Source organism: Diplotaxodon limnothrissa, linkage group LG4 (genome assembly GCF_057381915.1).
Source record: "Diplotaxodon limnothrissa isolate DT_005_m linkage group LG4, D_limnothrissa_male_GT1.1, whole genome shotgun sequence".
Classification (NCBI taxonomy): Eukaryota; Metazoa; Chordata; class Actinopteri; order Cichliformes; family Cichlidae; genus Diplotaxodon; species Diplotaxodon limnothrissa.
Window position 1 is genome coordinate 7892754 of NC_140599.1, and position 15168 is coordinate 7907921.

Sequence of the window (15168 nt, forward strand, 5' to 3'; positions counted from 1 at the left end):
ATCAAAAATAAACAATCAAGGTGTGCAATAAAAAAAAATCCTTTACTGATTTGAGTAAAAATACACTACTTGTCCTCAGGCTAAGAAGACAGAGACAGTCCAGCTTACTGTAAGACTAATAAGATTAATATATGGCAAGTGGGGGAAAGGGCTATATTCAGTAAATGGCCCAGGGTGGGCTAAACACCAGGCCTCTGCTCAATCCAGTGAGTAATATTGGCACTCTGTGTTGATGTAGACTGATCAGGCATAACATTATGATCACCTGTCTAATACTGTGTTGGTCCCCCTTTTGCTGACAAAAGACCCTGACCCATCCAGCCATGGACTCCTCTAAACCCCTGAAAGTGTGATGTGGTATCTGCATCAAGATATTAGCAAAAGACTCTCTAAGTCCTGTAAGTTACGAGGATTGGACTTGTTAGTCCAGCACATTCCACGGATGCTGATTGTGCTCCTCAAACCATTCCTGAACCATTTTTGCTTTGTAGCAGGGTCCATTATCCTGCTGAAAGAGGCCACAGCCATCAGTTAATACTGTTTCCATGAAAGGGTGTTCATGTTCTGTAACAATGCTCAGTTTGGTGGTGTTGACCCAAGGTTTTCCAGCAGAACATTAACCATCGCACTGCCTCCACCAGCTTGCCTTTTTCCCATAGTGCATCCTTGTACACATACACAACAAACTGTGAAGCACTGTGTATTCTGAGAAGTTTCTATTAATTTTGTTAGCAATTTTAGCTCGTATGTTGGATCGGACCACACGGGCAAGCCTTCGTTACCCACTTGCATGCATGACCGAATTTCCCAGAGGAACCCACCCGAGGGATTAATAAAGTTTTATCTTATCTTATCTTATCTTATCTTATCTTATCTTATCTTATCTTATCTTATCTTATCTTATCTTATTTTATCTTATCTTATCTTATCTTATGAGTCTTGGTTTTCCATGACTCTGTCACTGGTTCATGACTGTTCCTTCCTTGGACCGTTTTTGATAGATACTAATGCACATGCAAACCAGGAACACCCCCACAGGAGCTGCAGTGTTGGAGATGCTCTGACTCCATCATCTAACCATCACAGTTTGGTCCATGTCAGACTCACTCAAATTCTTATGCTTCCCATTTTCCTGCTTGTAACACAACTTTAAGGATAGAATGTTCACATGCTTCCTAATATATCCTACCTACTAACAGGTGCCATGATGAAGAGATGATCAGTGTTATTAAGGGCATCTGCCAGTGGTCAGAATGTTTTGGCTGACTGGTGTGTTTCTAAATGCTAAAATGAAATTTGATAATTTCTGCAATCTGATCGTCAGATTGCAACACAATTTAATTCAATTCGATTCAATTCAATTCAATTCAATTCAATTCAATTCAATTCAATTCAATTCAATTCAATTCAATTCAATTCAATGCACTTCATACTATAAGGTAAAGACCCTACAATAATACAGAGAAAAACCCAACAATCACATAACACCCTGTGAGCAATAATTTGGCAACAGTGGGAAGGAAAAACTCCCTTTTTACAGGAAGAAACCTCCAGCACAACCAAGCTATGGCCATTTGGGGGAGACACAACGCACTCCACTCCACGTGCAAGGACTTCCATCCATTCCTATACTGTGTGTCACACGGTGAGCTTGCAGTACACCCTTTTAACAGTTTATCAGCAAACAGATTCAGGTTGCATCTTTAAGATGCATAACCGTGTATGTCCTACTGCTCCCCTTGAATGTCTGCATGTGTTTTTCTTCAAACTCATAACTGTTCAAATGAAAACTTTTGAATGATATTTCTTCAGGCAAAGCGTGGTCCAAAACAGATGTCCATCTTGGTCTGAATCCGGACCAAATCAGATGGACTAAACAATTTTTGATGACTCATTTTGGGCTAAATAAAGACGATGACTGACCAAACACACAGCCTCCACGGACATCTGGTGTTTGGTGGGGAAGGATGAGAATGACTAGTCTCCCTTAACAGGACATATGTTTATACCACGGCTAAGACACCATGACAGACAAACATTCATGTTCACATTCGGGGTTTCCAAATCAACCAAATCAGCAGGGCAAAAGAGCCTCAAATGAGACGTAAACCGACACCTTGCCTGTCACATCACATCACTGTGAAGAAAAAAAAAACACGCTCTGGCGCTGCTAAATCCCAGAAGGAAAGTTTCTTGATTCTTGTATCTGCCATAAAAAACTCAAATAGTATGATTTGCATATCCTTTAGGAGTTGTAAGAAAGATTCATTCGAGCTTGAATTTTGCCCAAATGCATTATGATCAAAGTGTGAGGTTTATGACCATGTGGTTGGTAAATATTTTGAATGCAAACAGTGACAGTTGGTGTCCAGTCTGCTCAGTCGGGTACTGACACAGCCAAACAATATCAACAAACATGACCAATGATTGCGTGATTCAAAAGGGGACTTATCCAATCAAATCCAAAAAGGAGGGGAAAAAAAAACAATCTTCACAGAACAGTTTCTGAATTGTCCATTACATCCAAGTGGCACCTCGACTCAGACAAGTGAAAATGTGGTTTGAAAAATAGGCCAGGCGCAGACATGTAATGAATACATTTCCTGGTTGGCAGAAACATATTTGAATATAATTTCAAATGAGCTGTGGAACACTTTATATTTTGCTCACTGAAAATAGCTTTGAAAATGAATGAATTGCCGGTCAAATAAGATTTTTCCCCCTCCCCTTCTTCCTTGCTTGTTTCCACAAACACTTTATGACGATTTGTTTAAGGAATGGAAATAAATCACAAGCTATTTTTAAATTACTGTACTCTAACTTGGCTGTGATTACATGATGGTCGTATTACAGTTTTTCTCAAATGCTAAAACACATTTCACAAACGTTACCACCAGGTCCCCCAATGTCCAAACACAACACCCTTCTCTAAAGCTACATAAACACAACCACACCTTCCCACTGCAAAACTCAAACTCCCACACCAAGAGAGCAGCTCGAAGCTGTCAAAACTGTAAACACTATACACAGCATTACACACTACAGCAAAACAATTGAAAACACAATGCTCAATTTGTGAGAAGGTTCTTTGTTCCATAACTGCCAATGCATATTTTAGAAACTATACAGTAACGGATCGTCGTAGATCTCTGCAGAGGATTAGGCATTTAGATTTGTGAGTTTCATATGAGTAGTATAAATCTATAGAAAATCCTGCATGTACGTACACTACTGTAACACAACTCAATGCAAAAACAGAATCTATTGCACACAACAGTAATCTTGAAAACATGAACAGGGTGTGAAGTTTTTTATTTACGTTATTCACACCACACACACACCACAATCACTGTGCGGCATCATGTCGCTGAGCTGTTGCTCGCATCTCGTCCGTAATGATGGTGCGAGGTTGTCTTGCTCTCCCTCCTGGACCTTCTCCTCTCCCATGTTGGCCTTCTCCTCTTCCTCGTTGGTCGCTCCTCTTCCTCCTCTCATTTGAACTCCTCTTCCTCATTGGCCTGCTCCTCTTCTTCCAGGGCCAGCTCTTCTCAAAACAAATTTCCCACGTGTGGGACTAATAAAGGTTATCTTATCTTATCTTATCTTATCTTATCTCCCTCCTCTGCATCAAATTCCTCTTCCCCTGACTCTGCCTTCATCCATTGTGTTTGTTTGGAACCTTCAGCATACTGTGCACTCTGAACTTGCTTTTACATGTGGGTACAGCATTAGCAACAAGTGTCTTCAATTTTGAGTCATTGTGTGTAGTGAATGACGCCAGGTGTGTTCCCTGTGTTCAAAGATTGGTGACTGTGGCAAGCATTTTGCATCACATGGGCTTTCATTTGAGGATATGAGCAGAGTTGTTTTGCAACATGTGTTTTAGCAAGGAAAAATGTGTTTAGATTTATGAGTACAGAGGGTTGTGTTTTGTGAATTGTGTCTTCATGTGACATGTGTTTATGGTACTGGAATATGGTGGCTACATTTAGTAAATGTGTTTAGACTACTGGTCATTTGGGTTACAGGATTGGCTTTTGTGTTTTAACATTTGAGAAAAACTGTAATGCCGAAGCATATTGCAAAGAGATAAGTTACGGCATCGTATTTCTTTGGAAAATTACATCGTAAAAGGTTATTAAAAATAAATATATTTTTTGTAATAGAGTGGGGACCAACGCATGAGGCTAAGCTTGGAGAGAAAAGAAGGAAGTCTCTCTCTCGCTCTCTGTAGATGTAGTTACAACATAGTTAAATACTACATCAAATATAAACATATGAAAAGGAATAAATTCAAATGTGCTGTTTTTTAATGCAAGGCATACTTTTGCAAAGGGATTTCTCTGCTATGAATGCACGGACACATGTAATATTTATGTGTGTGCATGGAGACGGTTTCCTCTGTTTTCTTACATGTGTTTTATTGTTTGTGCAGTTGACACTGCAGACCTGTGTTTTGGGGCTTTCTTTTATACGTGCATACATCCACGTGTATGCACGTATGTTTGTTTTGTCCGTAGACACCGTGTACACGTGTGTTGTTTCTCAGTGAGTATGTGCAGCTTTGTTAGGTGCACTAATGTATGAACTACATTAAGGATAAAATAAATAATAACTGCTATTTTAAGATTAGACTTCAAGGTTTCCTTTTTGATGGAGCTTATAGTTAGGGCTTGATCAGGTGATCCTGAAACCTGCCCTTAGTTTTGTTGCACTGAGTGTTTTTTTCTTCACTCTCTGTATATTTATACACCACTTTGCATGTGCATTAGTTGTTATTAATCCCCCCACAGCGTGTCTTTTGTCCTGTCTCCCTCCCTTGATCCTCAACAGATGGCTGCTCCTCCCTGAGCCTGGTTATGTGGAAGGTGTCTTCCTGTTAAAAGGGAGTTTTTCCTTCCCACTGCCCCCAAGAGGTCGTCTGATTGTTGGGGTTTTCTTTCTATTATTGTAGTGTCTTTGCCTTACAACCTAAAGTGCCTTGAGGTGACTGCTATGTAAATAAAATTGAGTTTTTTCCTCATATTTATAACATAGTTTTTGTATAAACAAATACAGACCTGTCTGTACCTTGTAATTATTTCAATAGATGTCAGATAGTCGGGTGTATTTTAGGTGAAATTGTGTGTCGGAGCTGAAGTGTTGCCCTCGTTCTCTTCCTGGAGTTCTTTCGATATAAGTGGCACCTCGCGTGTCCAAATTATTTTACACTGTCATTTGCTATGTCATTTAAAGCTGTGTCGCTTTAAATATTTTTATAGGCGTCTGGGATGTCAGACTAGATTGTTCCAAGACTGAAGCCCTTATCCTTCAGATGGATGACAAGCCAAGCTTCCACACAACTTACAACGCCAGAGGCAACCTACAGTCCACACAAATGACCCGATCTTTGGAACATTTTACAGATGTTTCTACTTTGCTAGAAGAAAAAAAGCAGTTGCTGGCTATCTCTGCCCAGCCCTCTCCATTTTCTTGTCTATCCATGTCAGTCTGTCTGTCCAAAAGCTGACATGCACTGCCAAGCCCCGCACCCATAAACTCTGACCGATTTTCTCATTTGCAGCTGTCTTAAGGAGACTGGGAGGTGTTTTCAGTTTTATGGATATTGACTCCTCCTCTGCTCTTTGATCCTGGTTGTCCACCTTCAGAATGGAATCTATCAGCTGCTTGTAAAACCCGGTGACAGCTCCAGACAAGTAGGCCCGATGTAAAAATGCATGTACTTTTATTGTTCACGTCTAGTCTTACAATAACCAGGTCTGCCAATCAATCACTCTTCCAGTCAGTCAGGGCTCGAGATGAAAGGGTTTTTGCTACTGGACCGCACACAGTTGGGCTTATGATATGCTTGTTTTTCATTTACCCTGATTAATAGGGTGAAAAAGTGCACGTGTGACAGCTGCAGTCTCAGAGCGCTTTGTCTTGTCTGTGCTCACACTCGTCAGCCTCGCCTACTCTCAACAGCTCACTCAAGGGAAATGTCCTTATTGTCTATTAGCTTGCTGTATGTCCATGTGTTTACGTGTGTGTGAAAAAGGTCCTGGGCCTGTCATCAGTCAGATTTACTACAGCAGTAGCAACAGAGGCAGAGGCAGTGTAGCGATGGCAGGCAGGGAGGGGCTATATGGGCTGGGATATAAGGAAGCTGAGCATGGCTCGGTCCCTCGGGGCCTGCTCTATGTGTGAGGATGTGTGTAATGTGTGTGCGCTCAGGTCAGCACCTCGCCCACAGCCCACTGATGATGTCCATGCCTGATGATGTCATGCTATCGATCAGCAAGGCGTCTGTTGTGGGATTTGGTGTCAGTATCTGAAGAGAAGAGAAGAGAAGAGAAGAGAAGAGAAGATACTGGTGGAGAAAGAGCAACAGATACAATATTGTTGTATTGTACTGTTGAATATATAGTTAGAGATCCGAGATCTATCTATCTATCTATCTATCTATCTATCTATCTATCTATCTATCTATCTATCTATCTATCTATCTATCTATCTATCTATCTATCTATCTATCTATCTATCTATCTATCTATCTATCTATCTATCTATCCCTGTCTGTCTATAACAATGGGTTCACTGTACTCAAATGGCCTCTGGATTCCAAAGAAATACAACAGAACGGCTGCTTGTCTGTGGTGTCTCAAGCTGTCCGTGTTCATTTCAGAAACAGAGTATAGCTTAGCATGAAACCTGGGCGATTTGATTGCTCTGTCTGAAGGTAGCCCACTTATGTGCTCTATTGTGTAACTTCCAACAGGAATTCAGAGGGCTACCTGTGTCTAGGAAATTTCAACTGTCTCTGGGAGCCACCCAAGATGTGTTTTGTCCTTGTTTGTAAGCATAGACTGTGCTATATACATTAGATGGTTTCCTAGGCAACTAGAACCTGCAATGTCTGCTACCAACAACCAACCCTTCAGCTAAAAAGTGATGTGCGACAAGCGAATCACCTCCTGTGCGGACATCCCTTGAGAAGCCAGAGACGTTACGCTCTCGTTTTAAAAACAACTTGTTAATCACAAAGTGGCGATGCCCTAAAGCATGCCCAGCTTCATGATCTATTTTACTCTAAATAGGATCATAATTTACAGCATGAACATCATACTGGATTGAAAAAAATTGACCCCCCCCCCCAAATAAAACCCCTAATTAATAGATATACATAATAGATGTTTCCTTATGTTGTAAATTACAAAGAAAACAAAAAATTTGACTGCATATCTGAAGCATGTCCACATAGGCTTAACCTTTGGGACCACGGGGCGACATCAGTCTTTTAAAACCCGCACTGACAGGTGCTACTGAAAAAGTCTTCTCTCTAATGTCGGAAGGATCAGTGTTGCTACTACTTGTTATTAAATTCTCTCCAGGGAGTCGGTGGTGTTGCATTCGGCTGTACACGTGTCACAATAGGTTGAGTCTGAAGTAAAGGACATCCAACATGAAAAGGTGAAAGGGGAGGTGGTGGCCAGAGTGCTGTCTGAACATACAAAACATCCTTTTAGCTCAGTTTTTGGTCTCCATTGAGTCCCGAGGGAACATTAGCAGGCAGATTTTCCACTGACATGTATGTATGGTGTGGTTATAAATGATTAAGATTCAGAAAGAATAGATAGATAGATAGATAGATAGATAGATAGATAGATAGATAGATAGATAGATAGATAGATAGATAGATAGATAGATAGATAGATAGATAGATAGATAGATAGATAGATAAAGTATGAGCATGAAATAATGAAGTAGGCTTCCATCTCTGACTTACAGTGGTGAAGTGTATCAAGCCCTTTAACCATCCAGTGGGCCCAGGGGACTTGTGTGTAGGAGGATTACAAACCTTACTGCCAGCTCCGGCCATCATTTAAACCTTCTTCAGCATCTCATGCACTTCTAATCGATGCGTTGCCAAGCATTAGCATCACATTAACAGTGTGAATATATAGACTTCTGCATTATTATAAACATTCACTGCAGTCACCTCGTACCATCAGCCCGCGTAGCGCCGCCACCCTGCCAATAATGACTTTAATGAGCATCCTCCTGCGTGATAGTGGGCTTTTATGAAGTGGGCAGAAAGCATGAAATATACAGTAGCTTGTTTTATGGATTTGTGTCCTCTGGGTTTCCCTCCGATGCCTCGGCATAGCACGGCACCTCCATCACATTGACAGTCAGTCGGTGGGCTGAGCCGTGCTGCTGAAGCTGTATTGTGTAGGCTTGTACAGTACAGTTAAGCTACAAGCTGCTGCATTAGAGCTTGCAGACTCTGATGTGTGCTGCACAGAAAAAGAAGAAGAAGAGGGGGAGGAAAAAAGAGTTTTTCCTTCATCTCCTCCTCCTCCTTTTCCTCCCCTATCTTTCACTATCCGCTTCCTGGAACCTGCCCATGCAATTGGATTTAGTGTCTGTCTGTGTGCCTGGCTTGTCTCAGCCCTCTCTCTCTCTCTCCACTGCTCCATAGCACTCCACTCTCCCACTTTACTGCCCCCCTTGGCTCGTCTCTGCATTCTAATAGGACAATAATGCAGCCAGTGTGGTCCACAACTACAACACTACATGACAGTGCAACAACAATAGAGCTCCTCCAACAGGCTCACTGCCGACTGTGTATTGAGCCGCTGCTGCTGCTGCTGCTGCTGCTGCTGCTACTGCTGCTGCTGTGGTGTGTGTGGATTATTCCACGTCTGTTTACATTCGTGCACGCGCAGTGTGATACCCAGGTCTGTCCGTACAGTGACTATTTGTATTTAGATAAGGGGGGCTGAAAGAGGGAGCAGAGACGAGGGACGGCGAGACAGTCCACTGTTTACCCTCATCGATTGAACTCCAACCACCACGCCTCTCGTTCACATTCCTAGCTGGTTTTTTGCCTCTACTGCATGTGTTCATTTTATGTGTTTCCCCATCCATCCATCCATCCATCCATCCATCCATCCATCCATCCATCCATCCATCCATCCATCCATCCATCCATCCATCCATCCGCTCTCAACAAAACCCTCCTGACCCTCTGCACACTTATCACTGCTCCGATTGCCCTGTGCTGCTCCCTCTGCATCTGCTCCACGTTCAGCTGGGGAGTGGGGAGCTGGCCGGGTAATGGCTGTAGAAACGGCCTAATAACATTACAAGCTGCCATAAGAGTGGGGAGGGGTCAGGAAGGGTGAAACGAGGGAGGGGTGGGTGGGTTAGCGGGTGTACTTATGAATTGCAAGGGGTTGGTGGGGTCTAGAAGGGTGGCTGGTTGTGAGTGAGGGATGCGGGTGTGTGTGTGGGGTGGGGGGTGGAAGGGGGGAGGGGCAGGTGCATCACTAATGGCTTTTTAAAAAGGTTACAGCATGTCGCTCCCTCTTCATAATGGGGCCCTGGCTGTGCTGGAAATGCAATTTCCGGGAAAGATAATGCAAGGAGTGAAGGGGCTGCGTGTGTGTGTGTGTGTGTGCCGGGCAAGAGGTGGGTGGAGGGTTGAAGATGGGGTGAATGGGTCTGGGGGGAGGCTTAGTGTGTACCTTGCGCTTATATTCAAGTCAAAGAAACAGAAAGGGAGTGAATGAGACGGGGGGATGAGGGGGAGAGAGGAGGTGCAGGTGTGAAAAAGCACGGGGCTTATGGAGGTGTGTGCATGCATGCGTGGGTGTGCATGTGTGTGTGTGTTTTGGGGGATGTGTGTTGGGGGGGTGGTTACACATTTTCTCGGATGTTCAGATAAAGCAGGAGAGACGGCGGGAGACGGGCATGAGAGGAGGAGGCGTCGAAGGTGGAGGAAATGCCGCATGTACGCTGGAGGAGATACGGGGTTTATCTGTGTGCTGTGTGCAGCAGCATCAATACTTAATGAAGACATTATCTGCGGACACTGTGTCCGTGTATCTAAACAAACATAATCCTTCAACCCCTTCCCCCTCCACCCCTCCAACATCCTGAATGGTTGGTTAAAGCCAAGTATACTAATTAACCCCACTCCACCGCTGGATATGAGTCTCAACTTTGCTTGATTGAATCTTCCTGCTTTTCACCGGGCATCTGTAATTGCTAGTCATGTTAGAGGGAGGATTTAAGTGTATACATTATGTTCCTGTCGGCGCTGCACACTTTGCTCAATGCTGTAGTAATACTTTCAATTTATTTCACACCCTCTGCACATAACACAAAATCAATACCTCACAGTTATGTGTAATTTCATTGTGTCAGCCTGTAGTTCTGCCTGAACAATTATAATTTAACTAAATTAATATTGAGCTGACATCTGGTATCAGTGCGTGTGTGTGTGTGTGTGTGTTCAGCATGAGTGTGCCCGCCTCTGTGCATTATTTTTCATACATAAATAAAAGAAGAGACTGAGGATTGAGAAGCAGGAACTTAATAAGTTTCTCTACACCTGCTCTGTGGCTTATTTTCTATAGAAATTCAATACAGCACCACACACACACACACACTCACACACATATACCCACACTCTCACTTTCTCTCCCCTCCCTCCCTTCCACGTCTCCCTCTGTTCCATCATGACTCATCCGGCTTGTCTCTCCTCCTCTCCTCCACTTAACCACGATGATGACATGTGCAACTTCCTCAGTGGAGCAGCTCAGCTGACTGTGCCTCACCTTCAAACTGTCAGGGGGAAACTGATGCCCCGAACCTACAGCACCCGCTTTTAGAAACAGGCCCCATATCCCGGCAGATGGGAGACAACGTGGAGTGGGACGGAATTTGAGATTTGAGTGGGAATGCCCCCATCGTCTGCTTGTTATAGATTTTGTGTGGTGCCTCTCCTCTGCCTGCTCGCTTGCTCGCCCTGCTGTAATCAAAACTACAGGAGTGAGAATTCAAATCAGGTTCCACGGCAACACTTTAAACACACTCAAACACACAACGAAATAAAAAGCAAAAGACTGAAATAATTATTGTGAAGATATTATTTTATTTACTCAGTTGTAAAATTATTCTGTTTATAGTTTTGGAAATAAAATAAATAAATAAAATAAAACCTGCTTGAAATGCATTCGCTGCATAAACCTGGATAATAGAAAGTTTATTCAAGAAAAAACAAACAAATATTGTTTAGTGCATGGAACATTTAAATTCCAAGTGGAAAGATGTCAAAAGAACTTGTGGTATCGTACAGAAGACACACAGCTTGATTTGAAGTCCCTGCCATAAAGAGTCATGCTGAAATGTTTGCAACAATGTAAAATTCATTCATAACGTAACTTTATTAAAATCAGGACCGGATTTCCTGGCTAAAAGTAGCAACTCATTACATGAAGGCAACCATTTCAGAAGGCTTGTTACTTCCTGTAGTGACAAATAATCCAGCAGTGAGCTGAAGATGTGGTTGGACTTTATACAACTCGTGTATCATATGATATGAATGGCTGTGTAAGGTCCAGCACAGTATTGGAGAACAACCTCTCAACAGTAACATGTTGTCCGATACTCTGAGGTTTGTGCACTTTTTTCATTTAAATATTTAAGAAAATATAAAAGCAGATGGAATTTGTGAGTCTTCTGACTCACAGCGGTTGTATACATGTGCCTGTGGTCTCTAAACAATGCTCAGTAGAAGCAGCCTGAACCAGTTTTTGGTGATAGTTGTTGTAGCCTCAGTTTTCTCTTCTTAGGTGGCAGGAGAAGTACCTGCTGTGGTCTTCTGCTGTTGTAGCCCATCTACTTTGACTTCAGTGCATTGTGAGATCATCTTCTGCATACTTAGGTGGTAATGAGTGGTTATTGAGTTGAGGCCATTCTCCTCTGGCATCGGAGAACTGTTGCTCACTGGATATTTTCTTTACAGACTATTGTCTGTAAACCCAAGAGATGGTTGTGTTGAGCGCACCAACAGCCACGCCAAGTCCAAAGTCACTTAAATCACCTTTTTTATCCATTCTGATGCTCAGTTTGAACTTTAGGAGGCCAAGTTGACCATATCTTCATGCCTAGAAGTGTTGGGCTTCTTCCATGTGATTGCTTTGTGTTAAGAAGCAATTGATCTTTCAAAAATGACTGGTGCCTGTATTCTTGTCATTGAATGCAAGATAATAAGTGTCTAAATGGGCAGCAAATATTTAAATATATATTTATGTTTGCAAATATTTAACCCTGTAAGACCCATTATTATATATTTATTATATTTTTTTGTATCGCATTTCGATACATTGGGCATTTTGTGCAACTTTTTGTAACAACAAAAGACAAAAAAAAAAGTTTTGTCCATAACATTTTGAAATTATGGCAAGTACTGATCATGTTGATGAGATAGAGGTCTCAGAAACTCATGTATCAAATATGATAAAAAGGGCATAATAGGGTTAAAGATCTACACTTTCTCCCATTATGTAGAAGATGTGATGCATAGTGCGGTTGTGTTTTTTTGCTGTTTGTTGGTTTGGAAAGAGAAAAACTTGAAGATCTCTCAGCCTTGTGCACACTGCTCACACATGTGCATAAATCTGAAGCCCGACAGGCTAAAAATAGAGATCATTTAAGGTTTAGTGATGGGTCACCTAAATTCACTAAATTACTCAATAAATATTGATTAACCTTCACTTGATATCATCTCCTGAGCAAATGGTCCACATTTGCCCATATGCAACTTGACTGTCCAGTTTTACTGACTCGGGAAGGAGATAAAGGATCAGTTGTGTTTTCACCTTTGCCTCTCCACGTCATGCATATTTGCGAAGCATAAATCAGTTAGACGGCTTCAGCCTTGAATTTTTAATATATTTTCTCTCTGTTGAATTGAAAGATGTTGATTGTATCTATCAGGATCATAAGCATAAATCATCAGACTCCTGGAAACAATAACAAGGACAGTCACTGCTTCAGTGTATTTCTTTTCCACTTATGCAAAAGAAGAAGAAGACAAAAATGACATGATTTCTCTCTAAGAAATCTCTTAGTGCACATTCTGCAGTCATATTTTTTGCGCACTCATCCCCAGCATGCAAAACCCTCTCTGCTCCGAATTGGTATTAAAGCGTTTGGTCACCCCAATCACGTTTACCTTCAAACCCAAAAGAGCTTTCTGGTTGAAAATAAAATTACCAAAAATTACAAGAAAAGCTTTGCGATAGGAATGCAGAGAAGAAGACAGTGGAATTAAAATTCCCAGCAAACTAACAGAAGGAGTTGTGCTGCCCACACTAATGAGGCCTGTATGGGCAAGAAAAAAAAGAGACAGAAAGATGCTGCAGGTGGGATTTCACCAGGAAACGGCACCATCCTTTGAACCTCTCTTACTGGGATGTTTGGTAGTCATTTACATTCAGTCAGGCAGTTAAAAATATATATATTTATTTATTTTTTAGGAATTGCAGGTGCATCTCTCTAAAAGTCTGGAGAATTGAGCTGGTTGCAATTAGCGTCAGCTGTACTGTAAGGTTTCTTTGATCAGCTTTCCGTGGATAGTGTTCCATGTTTCAGGGCCCGAATTTCCCTCCAAAAAGAAAAAAAGAAAAAGAAAAAGAAAAAAAATCTGTCAAAAAAGAGCCACTCGCTGTGCAAATCACACGTGCAGAGTGGCAGAGCGCGCAGACGCTTACGTATAAGCAGTACTTACCATTATCTGTGACATTAAGGAAATGGATGCCATTATAACTCATTAGCGTGCACAGGTGCAGATCTTCTCATTAGAAACTTTGATTGTTCCTTTCATTCGACTACCTCACCGACAGACCACAGTACGTCAGGCTGAAGGACATCACGTCTGACACAGTGGTCAGCAGCACAGGAGCACCACAGGGAACTGTGCTGTCCCCTCTTCTCTTCACCCTGTACACCTCTGACTTCTGCTACAACTCTGAATTATGCCATATTCAGAAGTTTGCAGATGACACGGCCATCATGGGGTGTATCTGGGATGATCAGGAAGAGGAGTACAGAAGTCTGGTGAGGAACTTTGTCGCATGGAGTCACACAAACCACCTGCAACTCAACACCTCAAAGACTAAGGAACTGGTTGTGGACTTCGGGAGGTCCAGAGAAGGTCCACTGCCAGTTCAGATAGAGGGGGAGGAGGTGGAGGTGGTCAACAAGTACAAGTACCTCGGGCTGTGGGTGGACAATAAACTGGACTGGTCATGCAACACAGAGCACCTGTATAAAAAAGCCCAAAGCCGACTGTACTTCCTCAGGAGGCTGAGGTCTTTTAACATCTGCAGGAAGCTCCTGAGGATGTTTTACCAGTCAGTGGTTGCTGGAGTACTTTTCTATGCTGTGGTGTGCTGGGGGAGCAGCACAGCAAAGAAGGACTCATCCAGGCTGGAGAAACTGATCAGGAGGGCTAGCTCTGTGGTCGGCATGAAGCTGGACACTCTGGTGACAGTGGCAGAGAAAAGGACATTAAAGAAACTGATGGACATTATGAACAATGCTGGGCATCCTCTGCACACGGCCATAAACAATCAGAAGAGTCTGTTCAGTGACAGGTTGCTTCTCCCCAAGACAAGAACTAACAGACTTAAAAACTCCTTTGTCCCACACGCCATCAGACTGTTTAACTCCTCTCTGGAGGGGAGAGGGAGGGGAAACAGGAGGACAAAGGAGGGGGGAACAACTAAGCTGCAGTGCCTCTGCACCTCACTGTACAATACCTTGTGCAATACTTTTTGTAAATAGTCAACAGTGCAATAGACTCAATACTTGAAATGTGCAATTCACTTGTATTTTTATTTTTTATTCCTATTTATTCTATTTATCCCCTTTGTATATTTTATTTATATTTGTCTCTGTATTTATATATGTGTGTGTGTGTGTGTGTGTGTGTGTGTATATATATATATATAACAGTTCTGTAACTGTAACTTTGGTCGTTGCTGTGCTTTTTTTGGAAGTCGAATTTCCCAGAGGAACCCACCCGAGGGATTAATAAAGTTCTATCTTATCTTATCTTATCTTATCTTATCTTATCTTATCTTATCTTATTTCATGACACAGCTTGAGATGTCTCTTCACGTCTGGAGGATGAATGCTTTGTTGGAGCCGACTTTGTGCTCCCTCCCTTAATATTTACATGTCTGTGATGTACAACGCCATCGTGTGGATTTAACCCGCAAACGCATGCACCCCTTGAGAGTGGCCAGTCAAGTGTTGTTAAAAAGAAAATGAGAAAAAGCATACTTTTAAATTTTTTTGAATTTAAAGTTTCATATGGTTTTCTTTCATGTG